At 45.5% G+C, this 21152-nt stretch overlaps 1 long non-coding RNA gene across 1 annotated transcript; it reads right to left on the reverse strand.

Moving 5' to 3' along the window:
- Positions 1 to 6623: 6623 nt before the first annotated feature.
- On the reverse strand, positions 6624 to 21110 carry LOC123616397 (uncharacterized). The gene is made up of 4 exons (XR_006724387.2): positions 19157 to 21110; positions 13189 to 13293; positions 10507 to 11452; positions 6624 to 8894 (listed from the first exon to the last, which is right to left on the reverse strand). It is a non-coding gene; the product is annotated as an uncharacterized LOC123616397 (long non-coding RNA).
- Between the last annotated feature and the right edge of the window lie 42 nt (positions 21111 to 21152).

The following is a 21152-nucleotide window of genomic DNA, read 5'->3' on the forward strand; positions in this document are numbered from 1 at the left end:
CGTTTCCCCCAGGCTCACATCCGGTGCAGAACATGTGACCCAGGCCTGGCCACTCAGAGCACGGGATCCCTTCAGCCACAGTGATTGGTTCGAGGATGAACACATGACTGTTTAGTCCGAGCAGATTATGTCCCAAGGCTTATACAGATTTGAATGGGAGGTCTGGAGATGATGGGGCATTTTATTTATGAATAGGTCAAAAGGTAGAAAGAGAGAAACCAAGTTCCGACCGTATTGCTTGAGCCAGGGATCGGGCAGATCGACCCCTGCATTTTTCAGTTTAAATGCACATTTCATCTTAAGTCAGTTTGAATGGGGTTTGCTATCACTTGTAACCAGGAGCTGATACTGTTATGATAAAGCATCTTACAGTAATGTGTCTGATAACCAGATCAAATATTCTATAATTATAGCTTTGGAAAAATATATTTCAAAAGCAATGTAAATGCTATGTAAATAGTTGCCTGAACGTGGCAATTTCAAGTTTTGCTTTTTGGAATTTTCTGGAATTAAAAAAATATATTTCCTGTCTGTGATTGGTTGAATCTGGGGATGTGGAACCCATGCATGTGAAGGGCTGTGTCACCAAGCTCATTTGCAGGATGTGCTTCTTCCAATATGGAGACAGAGCAGAGTAAACAATACGGAAACTGGTGCCACTTTAAATCCATATCTAGAGAAATGGGGGCCCAGGTGGATTTGACATCTTTCAATAAAAATGGGATCTGAATGAGCCATTGAAACTCCCCCGTCCGTGCAAATGCTGGATTCCAGCTATTCAGCTTTCAACATTCAACAGTGTTTTTATGTCCTTTTTATAGCATCCCTTTCTGCAAGTCTGCAGTAGCATTTCATAGTGAAAATTACTGCCAGACAAAGGCCGTATGAAGCAACTTTATTATCACTTCTGTTTTCTAAGGGATCCTTTTAAACACAGCCCATGGCGGCATCAGTCTTTTTTTGTAGGGACGATAGTGTGGGCTCGTATCTAGGTAAGTAATTAGTATCACTCCCTGGTTTTTTCCTACAAGGCTTTTTCCTAAACAGCAGCCTTCTCTTTTATATATTTGCTGATTGTCATTTTTCCCCAGGTGTCTTACCTTACATTTATCTAAATTAAAACTCTTCTCATTTCCCTCACTTCCTCGCGCAGCTTGGAACCACAGCTCAGCCACAATTTCATCTTTTTTCTCTTCTCTCTTCCTCCCTCTCTTCCTTCCCTCCTTCCTTTCTTTCTCTCTGTCTTCTCCAGGTTAGTGGCATTAAATTGTTTTCCTTCTTCTCATTAGTAGATAAATGGCAGTAAGGTAAGGCTCCTGCCCTTAATATGGGAGAACCCAGAACCAGGAAACACGCTCTCTTGGTCCCTTTCATGGACACGTCGCATCTTAGTTTTTTATGTCCAAATACATCACACTGCACATCTTCTCAGCAACTTTTCGTGAACTAAATCTTGGCTGTTCACCCAGTCCAATAAACCTCCATTTTGCCTGTCTCTTGAATCAATGGGATACAATGAAAAAGACTTGACAAAAGGCAGCCTAGATAATGAAAGAAAAAAGAAATCTTATTAGCATTCTTCCCACTATCTTGTTGGAAATGACCCCTGATGTTTACATGTTTTTGATTCTGTTTTGGCCTCTCAAGCATCCTGCATGGTAAATGCCACCATCCCCAGGGAGTGTTTCAATGTGGCTCAGTCCTGTCTTGGAAATGGCACTAAATAGCAAAACTCTTATTCTCCAAGGTAAGGAGATTTAAGGTTCATTTTCCAAATGGCTGATGTGAAATTCGAAGGTCTCTTGGATCCTTGGCTTGGGAGCAAGGCCATGAATAACAGACTTCTGAAATGTCTTTATTACACCCACTCCTTTACCCAGCACCTTGGGAAGGAGAAAGCATTACATGGAGAATTTTGACTGAAGTATAACTCTGGTTCTATCCTGGTTATCAAACCAAGACACATTTCAACATGACAATAAACTCTTGGCTATAAATACTGATTTTTCAGAAGTATAAAATATGCCCAACTTCTTTATTTTCAAATTTGGAAATTCCTTCTCCTAACTCCAACCCTCCAGACTTGCAAGCAGAACTATTATAATTTGACAAAAATTCACCTTCAAGTGTATTAACATCATTATAGCACATGGGATGGGTACATGTATATAACATGCATCTGTAAAATGAATAAACTTGCATCATAAAATGAATGAAAAGGACTTCCTGTTATAGGCTTCATTATAGTTGTAACAAAGGCTGGTCTTACCTTTCTTTTTCCGTAGCCCACATTCTCTTTTATAGTTCAGCTGAAATGAAGCATTTACATAAGGACATTTTTGCCGAGTGGGAAACAGCTAGAGAACTACTAGTTAAGAAAAATCTCCTGTGGTGATCTGCAGGCCAGTTGCACAACTGAGTGTGAACCGCGGTAGACAAGGTGACCGGGGCAGCCTGTAAAATGGAGATAAATCGTCCCACCTAAAGGAGGTGGCACCCACTCAGGTCCCACTGGTTTTTACCATCCAGGATGAGGGGTCTAGGATGATGCAAGATCTTCTGATTTTTCAATGCAAGTGAGAAATCCTGAGTTTTATGAGAAATCTCCAAATTCTGAAAACTATGCAAAAACGAAAACAAAACACTGTCTCAGCCAACAGACAAAACATCTGATGTCTGCAAGTGTCTTGTGGGTTACCAGTTAGCAAGCTCTGTAGTTAGTCAGGTACATGACTTTTGTTTGGGCTCAGTCTTAATTGTTTTAAATGCTATGTGCGTTTCTTAGCAAATGGAGAATTCTCATAAAGCACTGAATTTGAAGATAAAAATATAATTAAGGCAGTAACACCAGTAGCTCAAAGGAGACTTTATCCAGATGAGAACCATCATTAGAAACCCTAACAACGTACAGAGGGGGTGTTCTGGCATTTCATGAATCAGGCTAACTGCACGGGACAAGCCCAAATGTTGAATGAGGCCATATCACAGACCCATGAGAGGAAGGAATTTCAAAGGACAAGTGGTAGGTAGCCTACAAATAAATATTTGTCCATTTTAGCACCCTGAAGATCAGGCTAGACTGTCCTGGATAAACCATGTCAGCTTAAAGAAGCTGACACTTTTTACTTCCTTCCCGTTTCTATTTCCACTTTCTGTGTCCTGACTTTCTTCTTCCAGATCAATCAGTTCTCTCCTCCCCCCGGTCCAGGTTCATCCTACCTATGATACAGGCAATTCTTCTTAATTACCTAAGATAATAGTTTATACTCGGTTCTGAAATGCAGTATTCCATTTTCTTAGGTTATTTACAATATTATCCTTAGGTTAGTATGAAAATTAGTCTTAAGGAAATTATGCCACCCCATTCTCACACCCACCAGTGCCTTCCTTCTGTTAAAGAAACTCCCTGCTTCTTCTCTTGTCTGAGTCAGTAACAGCCACTGCCTGCAAGTCCCAGGGGCCATTGTGGGATTGATCACAGGCACCTGTTACCAGGTGTGCCGGTGAAATGAGCTTCTGGCCAACATCCCCACCTCCTCCTTAATATGTTCCTCTCTCAAGAGCAAGACAGGCTTCCCTTCTGTAAATAATAGGTCATGCTCTTGGAACAAATCAACAAAATAACCCTAATCCCTGTGAGTTCAGCATTTCCAATGTGCATCCTTAAGAAATGTGGTTTTCTCATGAGCAGACATCTAGGACTAGGATGAGTAAGGTAAAGGAGGTATAAGATAGAAGAAAAGAATATTCTAGAAACATGGTCAGGGAATGAGTGGCTCACTATAGACTCATTCGAGAAAAAAAGAGGATCCCAAGGTACTGTTTGGTCCTAGAAACATAAAGATATGTGAGTTACTATTGTGGGGAGGGTATAGCTCAGGGGTAGAGTGAGTGCTTAGCATGCATGAGGTCCTGGGTTTCACCCCCAGTACCATCGCTAAAATTTTTTTAATTAAATAAACCTAATCACCTTCCCCCCAAAAGAAAACAACAAAAAATTGTTTTAAGATATTATTAAGCTATCTTAATGAAGTAATAAATAAGACGTGAGCTCTGCCTTCAAGGATCTGAGAGTCTAGGAAAAGGTGCAGTCAAGTAATCAGTAATTATCGATTTACCGTAGTAATACAGTAGTGGTAGCATGTACTTCAAAGGAAGTACGGAGACACAAGAGTGCAACTCTACCAGAGGGCCAGAAGTTTTTTTAAAAAGCTAGCTACAGGGTTTTCAAAGAGGAAGGGTCGACCATAAGGACTAGCTGGGGAAGGGTGCTCCAGGCATCATGGAGTGGGGTGGGCACACCCTCCCGCTCTAACAGGGGACTCCCTCCAGCCCTAACATGTAGGCGTGTCTGCTGAGAGGGCACTGGGGTGAACAGGATGCTCGGAGCCAAGCTCGGCAGCCTGGGTTGACTAGTGAAGATGGAGAACGCGACCAGCGCAAGGATGCAGGCTGGCAAAGAGAGAAGGGGGCACATAGGCAGGGGTGAAGGCTCCCGAGGAAGCAGAACTTGGGTTCTGTGACGGGGGCAGCTGGAGCTGCTCTGGTCGGTTGGCAGCTGGGAGCCAGGGAGGGATGACGAATGAAGGTAATTAGGGAGGGACCCCTGGGTGACTCGGGGAGGGTGCACTTCATCCCTACCAGGTGAAGAGGGAGGACAGAGGCCCAGCCGGCGCCTGCTGTGCTGGGACAGAAGGGAGCCTGCTGTGAAGTACCGCAGACACGTGGCACAGAACTGGGCACCGGCAGAAGCGCAGGTGCCAGGGCAGAGGGGAGGCTGAGGACAACTGGCTTACAAACCGCACGTGGGGTGTCTGACCATTGCAGCCCACCCAGTGCACCCCCAAACTAGAAGGGAATGCCAGCCGTGGGGCCGTGGAAAGACGCGGCACCCTACTCGGGTCCCGCCCCTTACCCAGGCTTCCCCCAGCCCCCAGTGAGCTCGCAGGCCGAAGTGGGCCTGCCCCTCTGTGCCCTCATCAGCTGCCCTTTGTTAAGTGGCTGGCTTCCACCCAGCCCAAGCCAGGAAATCTCTATCCTTAATCCTCGATTTGTTAATTATTTAAACTGTGTGTGCATGTGCGCGCGTGTGCATATAAGAGTGTTTGTTTAATTTCCTTTATTAAAAAAGCACACCGATCCCACTGGGACCGCAAGGCTGCAAGAGGCTGGAAGGGCACCCGAGAGAGATTTCATTCTGAGAATTAGCCGGCAACCTGGGGAGGAAGCCGCGAGCATATCTAGTGGCAACAGAGACTCCTAGCGATGAGAGTGAGCGTGGAGCCCCTGCAGCTCCAGCCTTGGCTCCGTGCTCCGTCCACCCACCCTCTTCCAGCCCTGCCCAGCTGGCCCTCCTGCAGGCCTGGCCCCATCTGGGTCGCCCTTGGGCCAGACAGAGCTGTATGCTGCTTTCCAGCCCTCGGGCCAGTGCTGCTGGGGCTTGGTCCACTGCCCAAGCACTGGGACCGGGGACAGCAGCGGCCCAGATTTCTGCCCATCATCTTGAAGTTCTTTAAGAGATAGGCAAGTGGTGGATGATAACATGATAGTCAAGATTCAGTAAGTATCTGTGCAAAGCAGGGTTCTAAATGCTATGTGTTACCTTAATTACTCCTTATCTCAATTACACTTCACTCCTCTGATGTGTGTTCTACTGTTATGCCATTTCACAGAAGACGTATTGAAACACAGAGAGGTGAAGGAACTGGTCAAAGTTCACACAGCAGTTGACTCTGGAGCCATGCCCCTAACCACACCCCTCCCTCCCCCTGCAGGAGGAAGGGCTTACTCAGGCCTGCCTCCCATCAGAGCACCAGGTGGATCAGATTTGACACGAGAACAGTTGAAATCAGAAACGTGCACGACAAACACATGGATGCATCATTTTAGAAAACTCGAGAAGAGAAAGCTGTTTCTAAACATGATCTAAAAAAAAAAAAAAACCCAAAACATAAGAGAAAATATTGTCAGGACTGAACACATAAAAATTTTTTTAATCTAAACACTCTAAGACAGTTTTTTTTTTTAAATGAAAGTACTGGGGTTTGAGCCCCGGACTTTGTGCCTGCTAAGCATGTGCTCTACCACTGAGCTACATACCCCTCCCCCAGGACATTCAAAAAGTAGTAACTGAGCCCCCATATGATGTGCTGGGGGTTTGCAGGGCTTTGCAAAGATGTGTCAGTCACAGCCTCTGCCCTCAGAGATCTTGTATTTTTGAGAAGGTCAGATATTCAGATGGGATTATGAACACGGCATTCATCTAATACATTACTTCCTTCTCTGGGGTTCTGATTACTCTGTTGGGAAGTGGTGCATCCAATCTTCTAGCACCAGTGTTCTGCATAACTTCACAATCACACCCCACTACCTTTTACACTGATCTCTCCTCCCCAGCGCACACCAGACCAGCTCCTGCCTCCCTAGGCACACGTCCACACCCACGACTACTAAGTCCATAGGATCCTAACTCTGCCTCCTCAAACCACAGCCATGTATCCATTATCTCACCTAATTTTCACAACAGCTCTATTGAGGTAGTTATTTGAATCCCCACTTTTTTTTTTATAGAAGTCTAGTTAATTTACAATGTTGTATTAGTTTCTGGTGTACAGAAGAATGAGTCAGTTATACATATGTATTTTCTTTTTCATTACAGGTTATCACAAGCTATTGACTAGAGTTCCGTGTGCTCTGCAGTAGGACCATTTTGTTTATCTATTCTATGTACAGTAGTTCATATTGGCTAATCCCAACTTTTTAGGTATTAACACTGAGACTTAAAGAAAGTCTTGCCAAAGGTCCTAGAAAATGGGAGCAGAAAATGAACCCGGGTCCATGGGACATTGGAGTATGTGGCCCTTTATGGCCACAGGCAGCCTGGTTCCCACCTTCTCCTTTCTTTTCTGCTTCCTGCCCCACTTCTCTTGGACAGACTCCTCTTTCCTTCTTCTTTGATGATCTAAATCTTATCCATTCTTCAGGGTCCAGCTCAAAATCGCATGAAATCCCCCAGTCCTCCCCAGCTGTGCTGTCTTGGAGAGGCCGGGGCTTCAGCCCCGGTAGACTTTCCACAAGCTCATCCCGGAGTTTGATGCAGATGGAAGGGACTCCCAGAGGAATAATTCCTGGATCATAAACTGACTTCTGGTAACACCCCTGGACTCTCTTGTCCCCTTGGTGGAAACTCCTTTAAGATGAATGTTCACCTTATTCACTGCACTTTATAATTCTTCCTGGAGAAGGCCATTCTGAGTGAAAGGGAAACGAATTCAATGCCTGCAAAGGGAAGAGGACTGTACAGGAAAATGTGCCTAATTGGTGAGAAAAGGCCGCTGCAGTTCCTGGCCCTGAACCACGCCCAGCCCGCAGGCCTTGAACTTCGGATACTTCTGTCTTTCGCCACCTTTATAATTGAAAGGATCCTCTCCACTGACTGCGATCATTCTCCCCTTTAGCGAAGCGCTGTGGGAGGTGCAGTGTCATTCAAGGTCACAGGCTCAAAACTGCTCTGGGTCTGGAGTGAGACGGTCGTTCCTCCCCGCAGTTACCTGGCATCTTTTGTGGGGTAAACTAGTGGTTTCTGTTGACGATCTGCGGCTCTGACGTCCACCTTCGTTGGCACAACACCTCACTTCCTCATCACCAACCTCAAAGGAAAAACGCCTGGCTAGGTCCTTGGCCAACGTCCGTCTAACTTAGTGAAAATAAATGGGGATGGGGAACTCGTCACCTTGTCGCCCAGGCCCAAGCCTTCACCCTCCCCCGACGCTGTAGTGGGGCCTTTTGTGGACCCGCTGCCACAGCTAGCACAAAGCTCTCTGCAAGTGGATCCCAGTGGGTGCGGGGAGGGAGAGTTTGAGGGTGGAGCCCCGGAGGGGTGGGGCCTTGGAGGGTGGGGCCAGGGGCAGGGCCTGGGAGGAAGCCGAAGGGAGGGGACTCTTAGGAGCTGAAGTGGGTACTGAGCTCAGGAAGGAGGCAGAGATGATCAGTATCAAATAAAACAGAAAAAAGACAAAAGCATCTCCTGGAGTTGGGATTTGGGCAAAGTCCATTTCAGTGGAGCAAGAGGGACAGAAACCAAGCCAGGGTGGATTTGAGTAAATAGGAAGGAGGAAGACGAGGCCGTGCTCAGAGACAAGTCCATCCGTTTGTTGGGAAGGGAAGGCAAGCGATGGGCAATATATAGTAGAAGGGCAGTGAAGGGCCAGGAGGGACCCCTTGTTTCTTGGGTAGTTTGGTTTTAAAGATGGAAGTTGCTAAGCAAGTTTATTCAAGAGAGCAGCCCAGGGATAGGATGAGGCCTGGCTAAGGTCTGGCTGCTCCCTGGGGAGGTGGGAGGGGGGTAGTTCCCGGATTTGAAACACAGGAAGCCCACAGACAGGGTCCCTGAGCAACGAGGAGGCGTTAGGGGCACGAGGGCCGAACCAAGGAGGAAGGGCGCACATTCCACTGGGCTCTTTCCCTGTAGGAGGGGCTGCGGGGTTGCGAGCTGGCGGGGGAGGGGGGGAGGTGGCCTTGACGCTGGGTTTGCACACTCTGATGTAGATGGCCTTTCACAGAACAATAAAAATAGCATTTTCCGAGAAAAAAATCTTTTCTAAATATGCTTTGATTGCTTCGTTATCGTATATACGAAGGGGAAAACCGCGACTGTCCACACTGAAAGCGGCTTTGGGAAGGGGGTTGGCCCCACTCTCCTTGCCTCGGGGTCACCTCTGAGCATTGCCTCTGTGACGGACGTGCCGACTCCGGACCCGACCCAGCAGGACGCCGGAGCCTCACCCGCCATCCCGGCTCCTCGAGCACCACCCAGTGGCCGCCGAGCGGAATATCACGCGAGCTCAGCGCGGCTCCGGCGTAAAACAGCCCTTTGTCTTCGGAAGGCGCTTTTCCTGCCAAAGCAAACGGCCATGTGTTACAACTACTTGGAAGAGCAATCCTGAGAAACAAAGCCCTGGTTTTTTTTATAGCAACCGTGGAAACCGGACCCCACTTCCTTCCTCCAGGATTAGGGCTTTATTGATGCTGGTGGAACCGGTCATCTTGTTTCAGGGTTGACCTGCAGCCATCCGTACACAGAGAGCGAGAGAGGAGAAATCTTTAAGCTCTCCCAGGGATCTTATCAAAGGTCTTTGTTCGGGTTACCAAACTGTTACAAAGGACCCTCTTATAGGTGTTTCTCCCTCTCTCTCACTGAGCCTGAATTTCCCTTCCCTGCAGATTGAGAACAAGTTGGGGGCGTGTAGTGAGTGAAGCGTAAGTGTCTCTCTGTGCCTTCCTGCAGGGGAACAGCATCCCTGTTCTCCACCGAGGAATCTGGCCATCTAGCTGCAGTGACCAAGTGGATCTATACAGTGGGTGCTTTATTATGAAGGAATTCATGAGAAACCACTTCAAAATAAAGGTTTAGCCAAATTCAAAAATAAAAAGTCCATAGTCAATTATTATGCAAAGTAGGATGGGGCTGGGGGGGAGGGGCAGGCAATCCCTTCCAGGCAGGTTGGTTCCTAGCACCACCTTAATAGCTGTGAGTAATTGAGTTATTTACCCCTTTAAGGCTCAATGTCCTCTGCAAAATGGTGATGACAGTAATACCTACTTCATAGGATTCTTAGGAGTTTTAACGAGATAATATATATATTTAAAGGTTACAAATTTTACTCTAAAACAAGCAGCATAAAAAATGCAACATTTTGAATTTCTCTAAGTCATATTAAGTCAATTTGCCTCTGTGGTGAGAAACTCAATCTCAGTCATGTTTGGGGTCTCCTCCCATCTCTAGGGCCACACAAGAATCACTGGCATATGGTATGGTGTCCAAAAAACAGAGTGGGGCCTCTAGCCTTTATCCATCAGGGTCATTACCAAGATGCAGAGCACACTGGCACCTCTGATTATCCGGTGAAGGGCTGAGTTATTTGTCACGCTCAGGAAGGGAATGTTACTGTCTCACCGGGCATTCCCAGCACTGAGATGGAGTCTGTCCCAAGAAACCATGTAAATTCATGGTGCAAAAAGCAAATTGGACCGCTGAACTCAACAAAAATAACCACCTCAGTCAAAGGTCTAGTGACCTTGGGGTGTCTTTAGCAAATGCATATGACCTGAACACTCAGCTTCAGGAAACCAAGAAACCAGCTCACCCAGGGCTCCCAGTTTGAGGATGACACCTGACACAGTCTCTCCGACACAACAGAAACTGTTCAGTCTCATCACTATGAAAGTCTGGACTTCCCCATGGTTTCCTCACTTCATCACGTGCTCGGGCAAGCCCAGGGGGGCAGAAGTCCATGAGAGACCCACCCCTTTCCTGTTAGACACCTGGGAAGACCCTGCTCTGCTACCGTACTTGGAATACAGTCCAGCACTTTGTTAATCCCATTCCCTATTTTGCTTCTGTTCTTTTGCTTTAACTCAGGACCATCTCAGCACATCTCGCTGGGATCACATTCTGACCTAGCAATAGTGACGGCTGTGCTGTTGGGTTTTCATCATTGCACTCACGTGAGCTCCGGTAGGGGGCTTCACGCGCAGACCTTCACAGCGATTGGGGAAGAGCAGCCTCGGGGAGATGGGAGGGCAGGGCTCAGAGATGAGGGGCACTGGGACTGATGGAAGATTCCAGAACAGGGCGATGCCTTGTGGTGCCCACGGTGAGATGACAGCCACATTCGCCACCTCTTCTTCTACTTGGGGGGATGTCTCACTTCTCCTTCTACGAGGCAGCCACGGCGCTTTGGTCTGCATGCCATCTTCTCTGCCATACATTCTGCTCCCTGCTCACACGTTCTGCCTGCTTTGAACTTCACCTGCTCGGGGTCCAGCATGACCCTCCTCCCTCATAACCTCCCCTTGCCTATCTCTGCAAAGTTCAGAGAGGGAATCCGACAGGCAATGGCAGGGCTCTCTGCTGCAGCCCCTCCTGCTCCCCCCCACCCCCACCAGTGGTTAGCCTATCACCTGGGCTGAAGAAGGCCGCTAAGCGCCAGGAGTAGCCTGGGTCTGCACAGGTAGAGTGTTTTGGAAGAGAACAGTGAACACGGGGGATTGACATTGAGGACGGCAGCCTGGGACGTAGTACCCCATGATCTGCCCCTGTCTTTGCCTCTTTGTATGTGGTTATATTCACACGTTCATCCCATCTACTCAGGGGCACCAGTGACCTCCATGCAGTCAGTTCTCCGGCCTCATTCTCCTGGCCCACTATCCGCATTAGACCCAGCTCTTCACGTCTTCCCTGAAAGACGTCTTCCTGGGCTTCTGGGCCTCACATTTGCCTGCTTCCACCTCCACACCTTGCCCAGTTTCCTTCGTGGGAGTGTCTCTAAGCTTCAGAGAAGGTGGAATCACAGAGAAGTGGGGTCATTCCTCCCCGAGACCCAGGGAGGGCTCCCAGGCACGACCCGCCGGCCTGGAATTTGTAGGTCCAATCACGAACCTGCCGGACCACCTGTTGAAAAGCAATGATTTCCATGTCAGTATTATTCCAGCCACATTAAAATCTGATTTCAAATCTTCACCTGGTCATTTAAAATCATGTCAGACTGGCATTTCATTCATAAACCCTGAGGTGAAATTGAGAAGGAAAAATCTTTCTGTAATTTTGTTAAAATGTCCATATATTGAAACGAATGGTGTTCAGTAAGTGAAATGACACTTCTTCTACTTTTCATATTATATATAAAATATTTATATATAATACATACACTTATCTATAAAGCATATATAATATATAATTATACATTATGTAATTGTAAATGTATATGAGATAGACGTATATAAAATCAGTGCTAAAAAGAGAGTGACCAGTGGCTCTAACAAGTCCCTGGGGTTCTCATCCTTGCCTCCATTTATTCTCATCACCCCCACAGCACCCACCGTCTAGTCATCCAGCAGGCACAAGGGGATCCAAGTACAAAATAGGAAGCGGCTTTTATTACTTTCAGTCCCCTTCAGAATGGAGCTACCAACTGCAGCAGCCTGTCAACCCGCTGGTGAGAAAACATGAACCCCCTCTTCCGCAAAGGTGAACAAAACTAGACTCACAGTCTAATCTCCTTGTGTCTTACAGACTTCTTCTTCTTCTTCTTTTTTTTTTTTTTTAAAGACCAACTGCCAACATTACTTTTAAAGCCAACAATGAGAATCCGCCCTGGTCCCTCAACTTTGCCCTCCATACACGCAGATGCAGCTGCCCCGGAATGGGAGACCCACTCGCTCCCCTTGGCCTTGGCAAGTGAAACAGCTCAAAGGGCTGTGAGGCCTGGCCTCCACCCTCCATGTTCGTCCACGCTGCGGAGCACAGGCACTGAAAGTCACAGCTCAGGGGAGATGGCGAGGATGCAGCCTGGAGGATTTTGCACAATTCTGACAGGCGAGCTGTGAGGTCGCTGGAGTTTACCCTCTAAACCAGCTGGCAAGGTGGAGACACAATCTGTTTCATATGGCAAACATCTGGAGACAGAGAGCTCTGCCTGCCAGTCCAAAAGACCACCCCCAAGCGGTATTTCTAATTGCTCCTTCTCTGCGCTGTTTTTGCACAAACTCCCTGAGGCCAGCTCGAGCGGTGATTACCCGTGGTCCCGGCTTTCTGCTTGCTCCAGCGCATAGGAAATGAGGGACAGCTTTCCAGTTCATTTCTTGAAGTCAGTATCACCCGGGTACAAGCCTCTGACAAATATTTTGCCAAGGGCACACCCACAAGACCAATATCATTTACGATAGATACATAAATTTTTAATAAAATACTAGCAAATGTCTACGGAGCGAGAGTGGGAAATGGTACAAATGGGTCCCAAGCCAAAGTTTCAAGTGCACCTTTCCCTTTGCATGCAGCCAAATGCCCTCAATAGCTAAAGTTCGGCAGGGGTGGGGAGAGGCTTTCTCATCACTGACCTTGAGAGAGAAAGGGCCTGGGCAGCAAACAGGACAGGACCAAGCATTAGGAACACCTCCCTAAACAGAAAGAGGGTCACGATGGTTCACCCTTTATCTGCAGCAAAAGGGGATGCAGTGCCGTCTTGACCCGGGTAAGTACCACTTGCTTAATCCCCTCCCTAAGCCTGTCTGAGGGTGGGAGGGAGAGAGAAGGCTGAAATATGAATGAGGATCTAATCCAAATAAACAGACATATTTTTCTGGATGAGAATATTGGGACATGGCCATTCTTCCCAAATTAATTCCTACCTGTGTTTTACTCAGCGTCTCAGACGAGGTGGGTGGTAGCGGATGTCAGTGGTGATAACAGACCTTGACAGAAATAAGACTTAAATTCGAGATCCCTAGGTTCACCTGGAAGACATTTTTTAAAAATAAAAGACTTATGCTATCATTTATTACAGTGTATATTTAAAAAACCACAATAGTAGTTATTGCAATTTTAGGATAGGCAGAGATTCGAGAGACACAGAGGAGGAGAAGGCCACGTGAAGGTGGAGGCAGAGACGGGAGTGATGCCAAGGAATGCTGGAGCCACCAGCAGCTGGGACAGGTGGGTTCAGCCCCCGCATCTGCCATCACAAGCCGTTTACAACATGACCCAGGCTCAGGGATGCCTGGTGGGAGCAGCTGAAAGGTTACTCCCTGTCTTGCCCCACAGGGGCAGCTTCACACTTGGGAGAAATCAGGGTTTTTTTCATTAATAAACATTGAGTTGGCCTAAGACACTTGAATTTGTCATGCCTTTCCCTCCTAGTAGACAAAACTTTGCAGTATAAATTATATACATTTTATCCCTGGATAGAATGCCCAGAGACGTCCCTCCTGGTCACTCAGGGACAAAGCCCCAAACAGAAGGCCCAGCTTTGTTCTGACTCTTCACTACACCAGTATTTCTCAAAGCGTGATAAAGGCACAGCTGGAAGCCTAGTTAAAAATCTCAGAATCCAGAGCCCACGCCTGGATTTCTCAAATCAGAATTTCTCTGTGGGGGCTCAGGGACGCAAATTTTGAGAAAATTTCTCATGTGATTTTTTAACCCTCGTACGCTGTTGTTGGGAATGTAAATTGGTGCAGCCACTGTGGAAAACAGTATGGCGGTTTCTCAAAAAGCTAAAAATAGAATTACCATATGACCCAGCAATTCCATTCCTGGGTATATATCTGAAAAAAGCAAAAAGGCAAATTCAAAAAGACACATGTGCCCCAGTGTTCATAGCAGCATCATTTACAATTGCCAAGACATGGAAGCAACCTAAGTGTCCATCGATAGATAAATGGATAAAGATATGGGGTGTGTGTGTGTGTGTGTGTGTGTGTGTGTGTGTGTGTGTGTGATGGAATACTACTCAGCCATAAAAAAGAATGGAATTTTACCCTTTACCACAACATGGATGGACTTAGGGGGCATTATGTTAAATGAAAAAATCAGAGAAAGACAAATACTATATGATAACCCTTATATGTGGAATCTAAAAAATACAACAAACTGGTAAATATAACAAAAAAGAAACAGACTCACAGATATGGAGAACAAACTAGTGGTTACCAGTGGGGAGAGGGAAGGGGGAGGGGCAATACAGGGGGAGGGGATTAAGAGGTACAAGCTGCTATGTATAAAACAAGCTACAGCTCTTGTCTCTGCGCCAATAACTAGAGTCGTATGATCCCTGTCCTTCAAGACAACAGAAGTGACAGTAGGTAGAGCCCTATGACCCAGAGCCGCTGAGGCAATGACGTGTCTACTTGGAGCTGCCCGGCAGTCCAACATCTCAAGGTCCTCTTGTAACTCTAGGCTGAAGCCTTCAACGAATGTCTGATTCCCGTCACGTGTTTACTGAAAAGTGCAATCCGATTTTCTGCACAATAAAGAGCGAATTCACGGCCACGGAGGTAATATAACTAGCTTCTTTCCCCTCACTATTTACTAGTTCTAGTTTTGTATGGCAGTGATAAAAGGAGCATTCTGAGCCTCTTAAGTTCTACCTAGGAAAAACTAACAAATGTGAGTAAAAATTCCACTCCTTGCCCAATTCACTCTATATCAAAGCCCTGTGGAACCCACTTCACCCTACCAAGCCCCACTGCAATCAATGGAGTAAGCAAGCACCTGAGTCCATTTCCATGGGACTTGGCGCTGTAAAAATAATTGGATGGCATTGCACTCTAACACTCCTTTCGGGAAAGAGAGAAAATATGCCTTTGCTAGTAGGTGGGGGTGAAAATTCGTCTAAGTGCTGGTAGGTTTCACCCTGGGTTCGGTATTGTCTTGTCAAGAGGAGCTATTATCAAGTCCCGAATGAGCCTGGTGGTGCTACCCTCAATGAGGTGTTTAAAACTGCCTTCCCTAGTGAGAATGAAAACACTTCTTTTGTTCTTATCTTCCAAATTAACTGCATAGTATTACCACTATCAATGAGGTGTTTAACATCAAAATTGCCTTCCCTGGTGAGAAGAAAAACACTTACTTTGTTTCCTTCCTTAAAATTAATTGAGGTTTTTAAAAACCGCATCCTTAGTCAACCAACAGTTGCATAGAAGGGGAGAGCAAGGAGGTGATGGGACTTTTAAGTGTTGCCTTTACAGCTCACAGAGCGTTCTTTCTGTTCGGACCACTTGCTGAACCCTTTCCTGCCCCTCAGCCTTATTTCCCCCCATTATATTTTATAACATTGGTCTCATTGGTGTGACCCTTGGTAGGGAGTTAATTAGTACTTGCTAGAATGAAAGACTGAAGGAATGACTCCATCAACCCAGATATTCCTCATGAACTTGCAAATTTTTGATTAGCCTACCCTACCTCCTCAACAGGGTTAAAGAAATTGCTTACTAAAAATTAAAATCAGTCTCTAACATTGATATTGAGGGGGAATTGGTAGATCTAGATAAAGATGCTTCCTTTCCCCATTCTCCTCAGGTATGGCAGAGGTGGCTCTAACTTTTATAGCCATGTGGCTAGTTTGAAATGTGGGGGTGTGCTGAGGGCACTGCCTTTTGTAAGATGCAGCAGAATATAGAAGACGAAAGATGCAAAGTCTTGACTGACTGGTCAAAAATCCAGGTAGGGCATAATAACAAGAGATTAAAAGAATAGATAAAGAACCAGGCTACCTGTTACCCAGATAAGAAATTCTTCAAAGGAAAGGAGAATTTGAAGGGGAGGGAACCAAGAGAATTAGGCTGCTGGTGTGTTTCCCTGGGAAGGGGCCCCCTGTCCTGCCTGCTCTTACCCTCCAGGCAGAACTGCAGAGGAAAGAGGGAAGGAAAGGATGATGAAAAGTCCAGCAGGGCCCAGGGGCTCCTTGACCCACACCTCCTTCCCAGCAGATCCCAGGGAAGCTGCAAGATATCCAGAGTGCCCCCTCCTCCTAGTGTGGTGTGGAGGAACAGATCAGACATGCTCGGGCAAATGGACCCGAGAAAGCCTTGTAGAGAATCAGCGCCCCCAGCAAGGTCCAACAGGCAACGTCTACCCATGCCTCTCTCAGGCATGGGTCTAGCAAGGACAGTCCTCTGACCTAAAGAGGCCCCGCCGTGGGGAAGAGGAGGATGAAGCAGTGGCCTCCACGGACAGACATGGACCAAAAATTGACAGGAAAGGTGGATATTCCAAAGGATGCCTGGGAATGCCTCGTTTTGAAGCCCCAGCCCCAGCCCCAGCCCCGTGCCTCCACACTATGTAAGCGCCCTAAAATGGATACCCGTGATCCTGAATGGACTGAAATTAACTTCCCGCTACTTGGAATGGGTCCTTAAAATGGAAAATGTCTGTCTCTCACTCCTAGATTAAATCTAGGGATAAAAACAAGCAAAGAGGGTCACAAAGGGATGGGAACATACAGAAAATAATACCCCATCTTGCTGGCATTAGGAGGAACATGAAGACTAAAACCATGGAACTGTTTTTAGGAAAGGTCTATACAAGGCTATGTAAAGAAATATAAAATTGGCATAAAATGATTTTATCACTTCGGCTAAGATGTGGAGGAAAGAGAGTCATCTTGATAAGGTTTCCCACTGGAGAATAATCTTGTGTCATTCGAAGCTCCTTACTATCATCCTTTCTTTAAAATCTTTTCAAGTATTTGGTGATCCTTCTGTGCATATGGTTGTTACCCTGGCTTTTTTGAGTGTAAATTTGCTTTATTGAGTTTGTTATTTCCCTTGCATGATACTGACCCTACTCAGATGTTTTATTCTTCTTAGGGTGGAGGCATGGCTCAGACCTGTCCAATCAGAATATTTCATATCCCTGGCTAGAGTGTTTATTTAAGGGATAAATATTATGACCCAACAGACCCTCAGGACAATGGCAGAATCTATCAGGAAAGATAAGCTGTCTTTCCACAGCAGCTGCTGAACTATGGGGATGTATATGCTTGGGCTTCTGGGAACCATCTTGCCACCTGCACGAAGATCTTCTCTGAGACTGAGGCTAACACAGAGAAAGCAAAGTCTACAGATGAAGAGAGGCAGGCTTCCTGATTATACTGTTTGAGTACCTGGATCCCAAAAGTCTACTCCCTGGATTGTCAGTCATACAGCCAATAAATTCTCTTTTTGGTTAAGCAGAAGCCATTTTAAAATCATAATTTTTGTCACTTGCAACTGAAATTAATCAAACTAGAATCTGTGAACCTGTAGAGAAAGCCCAGTTTCCTTCGTCTTCACATCAGGAGATGCCCAAGGGGCCTTTCTAAAATTGAGGGAATTGCTGTGCCACAGGAAAAGGAGGTAGAGTGTTAGCCTGTCTTATCTGACTTTCATTTACATGCTGATTTTAGAAACTAACCTGTATGAAAAATGTAACTTCACAATCTTATTTAATTCTCACAGCAGCAAACACATTTATTGACATTTATTTAATGTTAGGGCTTAATATAAAATAAAATAAAATGGCACAAAGCCCGCAGGTAAGCAGGAGCACTGTAGAATTCTCCACCCGCTGCCTGTTCACCCTTAGGGAATAGATTTTTCTCTTAAAGCCATATTTTTTTGAAAGTCCAAAGAGCTGCCATACGGTCTCTCCCCAGAATTTTCTTACACGACGTGAGAATCAAGAACTGACTGTCTAAAGTTGATAGATTAAGAAATTGAAGATTAAGTACAATATTTAAATTTATGACAGGTGGCCAACAGATGAACACTTAAAATACAACAAAAATTGGGAGAAGGAAGAGGTAGTGTAAGTGATATGGATTTACCCACCTTTCCCATTCAGGAATGAAATAAAGTGCTTAAAGTTGAAAATCAAGAAATAAAAACATAAGCATATAATTTGGGGTTATGAAAACAGCCACCCAAAGAAACAGAGACAAACTGACATTAATGATGATATCTGTAGAGTAGGACCAGGCTGAGAAGGGAGGGAGATTTTCACTTTCATTTTATGGCTTTTAATTCTCTTTAAATGTTTCACTTCTGTGTGCACATATAATTTATAATTTAAAAAAAAATCGGCCAGAACTTAAAGTATGTTTATCAAGGCAGCTTGTTTCCCTGCTCTCTAAAATGTCCACTTCAAGCATTCTCTACTCCATCACAGAGACTCCATCTCAACTTCCCATCTCCAAATTACAATCTTTTTCTTCCTTTTAAAATGGAGGAAGTGCCTCTCCAAGTACTTGAGGTTAATCGCTCCTCCTGTGCATTGGATCCCAGCCCTCCTGACTTCTTCAGAAATTGTCCATTAGCCCCCATTTCTTCAGTATCTTCAAACCCTCCCTCTTTTAGCTTCTCCCAATCAGCACTTGCATATGCTTAAGCTACTCTCATCTGAAATTTAAAAGTGGCCTGGACCCCATGACCTTCTCCAGCTTCCTCTCTCTTCTCTCCTCCACAGCAGAGTGTCTTTGTTTACTACTCCTGAAGTAACTCCAGTATTGCGTCTGCCTCCACCACTCCACCAAAACTGCTTTTACTAAGCCTGCCAATGGTTCCAGTCTCTAAGTCCAACCCTATGGTCTGTGAGAGACAAGAGGGGTGTGCGTGCGTGCGTGCGTGCGTGCGTGCGTGCGTGTGTTAGAGGGAGAGGAGGGAGTGGTGTAGTTGGTTATCAGAGCTATAAAAGCTCTGTGCTCATTTCTTCTCTTCCAAAGACCACCCCAAGCTGGCTCAGAGACTGATGGGCTGTCTTCTCCCAAAGGTCCAGGCGAAACCAACACTTCCCCCCCAGGCCACCCCCGCCCTCCCGGATTCTCACAAGTTCCCTTCTCACCTTTTCTCTCTGAATCCTTCCTCCCTCCTATCTAGAACATAATTTGCCTCCATTTGGTGAGAAGTCTTTTTTTTTTTTTTTCAGTTCAATATATGCTCTTCTTAACTCTGTGGTCCATGGTCTATGCCCTGAGTCTTCAATCTTCAAAGTCAACCTTTTAAGAAAAAGAAAATATCTTTTCTATCAAGCAACTGGCTTTTGCAAATAAGAAATACTCCATCTTTCAGACCATATTGCTTTTATCATAATTTTAAAAATTAATTCTAAAATCCAGGCTCTACTTGCTCTCCCTTCAAGGCAATGAAGCCTATGGGTGGAAGGCTACAGGGCAAAAAGAAAAAAAGTGAGAAAATTCTTGGTTTAAAATGTACGAATATCATCTAGGTATGGAATCATAGATTCTTTTTTTAAATTGAAGTAGAATCAGTTCATGATGTGTCAATTTCTGGCATACAGCGTAATAGTTCAGTCATACATACACACACAAATATTCGTTTTCTTACTTTTTCATTATAGGTTACTATAAGATATGGAATATAGCTCCCTGTGCTATACAGTATAAACTTGTTTATCTGTTTTATATATAGTAGTTAGTACCTGCAAATCTCAAGCTCCCAATTTATACCTTCCCACCCCATAACCAGAAGTTTTTCTATGTCTGAGTCTTTGTTTTGTAAATGTGTTTGTCTTTTTTTAGATTCCACATATAAGTGATATCATACGGTATTTTTCTTTCTCTTTGTGACTTAACTTAGAATGACAGTCTCCAGGCCCATCCATGTTGCTGCAAATGGCATTATTTTACTACTTTTTATGGCTGAGTAGTGGAATCATAGATTCTTTAACTTGCTACCTTTGCCAAATAATTCACAAGATGAAAAACCACGAAATTTCTCTAGTCTTTTAATTTGCCAGATTTCCACATCCTTTCATCCCTCTCAAGTTTCAGGGAAAAAGAGCAAAGTGCAAAACTAGAAGCAAAATCCCAAGCTTCAAAATTTCTCCATGCCTACGTTTTTATGCAGCTTCATTTGGCATGGCAGGAAAGTGGGCACTATTATTTTCATACAATAGCTGAATTTTGCCTGTTCCAGTATGTATGTAAACTACACGGCTCTTTCAATTAATCTTATCTAAGTGACTTCTTTTTTGCTTGCTTGATTATTCTGACTCATTATCTTAAAATCGACAAATATTTAGTGAAAGCAAAAATTTTAATTCCGTAATTTATCATTAATATATCACTTATTTTAACATCATTAAATTTCATTAATCTTAAAACACCCAAATACCTAATACTGGAAACATAACAATGAGGAAGCCGGCAGTAATGTTTCAAGTGTGGACATTCTAAAATGGAAAAAAATGCAAAGAAAAAAATAGTTCTCAGAGGGAAACGGGGCGTAGACATACGCACTTTTCCAAGCCGCCTCCCGGCTCCCCGTCCAGCTGGAGGTTAATGGCTGTTAACTTAAGGAAACGCGACAGAGACAGCAGGCCCTCCGCCCAGTGTTTAAGTTACTGACCAAAAGCCCACCCGAGAGAAAGCGGTTCGGCCCGGGATGAACCGCGAAAACCAAACCCAAGTCTGCGGCGCCAGAGCTTGCTTGCAGGAGGGCTCCACAGGGCAACATGGAACTCGATTAAACGTCTCCTTACTACCTTTATTATCACTACGACTTAGGCTAATATGATTAAACGTCTCCTTACTACTTTTATTATCACTACGACTTAGGCTAATATGCACCCGCACGTTCCTAAATGCCCGAGACCCGGACGGCCGCTTGTCTACATTCGAAATAGCGCTGAAAGCTGTTTTCTGACATAGTCGAAAGATGGAGGCGAGCTTTTGTTTATTTTGGCCCCGCTCGAAACCAGCGTCCCCGGGCCGAGCCGCCCCGACCTCGCGTCCGTACTGCAGCTCAATCCGCGGGGACGCGCGCGACGCGCGAGGACTTGGCCCGCCTGCCCGGCCGCGCTCGGCCACCAGGCCTGG

Source organism: Camelus bactrianus, chromosome 26 (assembly GCF_048773025.1).
Source record: "Camelus bactrianus isolate YW-2024 breed Bactrian camel chromosome 26, ASM4877302v1, whole genome shotgun sequence".
Lineage (NCBI taxonomy): Eukaryota > Metazoa > Chordata > Mammalia > Artiodactyla > Camelidae > Camelus > Camelus bactrianus.